The sequence below is a fragment of the Alligator sinensis genome, unplaced genomic scaffold, assembly GCF_000455745.1.
Source record: "Alligator sinensis unplaced genomic scaffold, ASM45574v1 scaffold9_1, whole genome shotgun sequence".
NCBI lineage: Eukaryota > Metazoa > Chordata > Crocodylia > Alligatoridae > Alligator > Alligator sinensis.
The window spans coordinates 307,301-308,739 of NW_005842304.1; the positions used below are offsets into that span (position 1 = coordinate 307,301).

At 52.3% G+C, this 1,439-nt stretch overlaps 1 non-coding gene across 1 annotated transcript; it reads left to right on the plus strand.

Annotated features, from left to right (window-relative positions):
* The first annotated feature begins 532 nt into the window (after window positions 1-532).
* Window positions 533-603, plus strand: TRNAG-GCC. Its single transcript has one exon. It is a non-coding gene; the product is annotated as a tRNA-Gly (tRNA).
* Window positions 604-1,439: the final 836 nt, after the last annotated feature.

Consider the following 1,439-nt stretch of genomic DNA (forward strand, 5'->3'; position numbering starts at 1 on the left):
TCCCCCTGTTCTTGAGTCCACCCTTCATACACTAGGTTGAGCAAGCCCCGAGGGCTGTGTCCGTAGACTAGCTCGAATGGGGCAAACCCCGTGGAGGCCTGAGGGGCCTCCCTTATTGCAAATAGCAACGGGGGTAAAAGTGCGTCCCACTCCCGGGCATCCCCCTGTATGCAGGCTTTAATCTTCCCTTTAAGTGTACGGTTAAATGGTTCGACGAGCCCATCTGTTTGGGGGTGATATACCGAAGTGCATAACTGGTCTATTCTCAGGACTTTGCACACCCCCTTTAAGATTTTAGACATGAAATTCTTCCCTTGATCGGTTAGGATCTCACGGGGAATTCCTACCCAGGCTATCCATCGTAGCAGGGCGGTCACTATAGTGGGGGCCGTAACGGACCTTAGGGGGATCGCCTCCAGGAACCTTGTCGCATAATCTATGATTACTAGGACGAATTGGTAGCCCGTCTTACTGTGCGGGAAAGGCCCCGCGATATCTAAGGCTATCCGATCAAAGGGCCAGGCAATCAAGGGCATTGGTAGTTCAGTGGTAGAATTCTCGCCTGCCATGAGGGAGGCCTGGGTTCACTTCCCAGCCAATGCACCACTGTGAGTGCGTGCCTGTCCTGGGTATCTGGTTTTCAGGTAACTCCCCCCAATTCCCGCCTGCCACGACTTGATCTAAATGAGATTTGTGAGCGGGGGAGTAATAGTTGTTAGATACCAGTACCCCGGTAATAACCATGCGGGTCAGATCTTCATTGTAAGTGCTTTATTAAAGTAAATCTGGCTTTCTCCCTTTCCCTTTGACTTGGATTCCTCTGTCTTGCTGTGGTTCCCACGGTCTGCCTTCTGGGAGTAACGTTGGTTTGCTTGTTACTCAATAACCCATCCTTAACAAGGCTAATTAACGCCTGTTGGCCACCGACATTGGGATTCCCCTCAGCTGCAGTTTGTGCCGGCTTCTAAAGCCCAGATTCATCAATTTCTTTTTTTCTTTTGCTTTCTGCCGTCTCTGCTTCCCCTTTTTCCTCCGAGGAGAGCCTGGAGTTACTGGGGCTACAGGACCCTGCCCCGGCTCCTCCGCCCCTTTCTCTCTGTCTTCTTTTTTTCTCTTCTCCCCCCCCTCGCTCGGGGAATTCCCATGCTGAGCCCCCTCAGATCTGCGGTTGACTCCCGTGCTGCCGCTCTGTTGATAACTCACCGCTGAGACTGTCTTCTATCAGGTAGGACGCGATCAGGGGAAGGACGTCTCAATTCCCCTCAAAACTCCTACTTCCGTCTTGGAGTGTCTCCTGGTCTCCTGTGAGTGCATGCCCAAAGGCACCCTTGGTAAGTTTCCTCCCCTTTTTATTACGCTTTTCCAGCTTTGTATTGGCTGCCCGGGGTTATCCAGCAATTTCCTGGCTGGCTTTGTTTCCGGGCGGCTGTTCCTCCCCT